The sequence below is a fragment of the Chinchilla lanigera genome, unplaced genomic scaffold (genome assembly GCF_000276665.1).
Source record: "Chinchilla lanigera isolate Chin_1 unplaced genomic scaffold, ChiLan1.0 scaffold00005, whole genome shotgun sequence".
Lineage (NCBI taxonomy): Eukaryota > Metazoa > Chordata > Mammalia > Rodentia > Chinchillidae > Chinchilla > Chinchilla lanigera.
In genome coordinates this window covers 10,300,584-10,301,179 of record NW_004955406.1, presented here as the reverse complement: position 1 = coordinate 10,301,179, position 596 = coordinate 10,300,584, and positions in this window count along the sequence as shown.

Below are 596 nucleotides of genomic sequence, written 5' to 3'. Positions count from 1 at the left end.
ACAGACAACCTTTTACAAAATAGCAAAAGAACAGTACAGACAATACAGAGTTACAAACAAAGTGGTAGGAAATTAATGCTTGTTGTATTATATATTAATATCTTCAAAGTGGTTTCTCATGAAAACAGAAACATGCAATATTGCGGATACTGCATTTAAATTTCGTACAAAATATCAGCTAGAAAGCTCTCTGATTCTATTACTTGGTTTTTAAAACCTATTCAGGTGGACATTTGGTTGTAATATTTCCAATCGCCTAAATGACAAGTAAAGCTGAGCCTACTTTTACTTGTACTACTTTTATTTCCCCCAGTGTGAGTTTGGGCCCAATCGATTTCCAGAAATATTTAGCACAGTTTGAGTGACATGGAGGTGATGGGTTAGGAAGAGATATGAAGGAAAATAGAATATGATAAACATATCAGGAAGAAGAGAGGAAAAAATGAAAAAGGTCCTAATTAATGCCCCCTATCCTTCTTTTTCCCCTGAAAGAATCAAATCTGTTTTCTTAGAAATAGACACTTTTCCCAAAAGATAATTTATTTTAAATTCTTCCCAAACATTCTGTCTAGGGAAATTTAGGTTAAAAACATAAA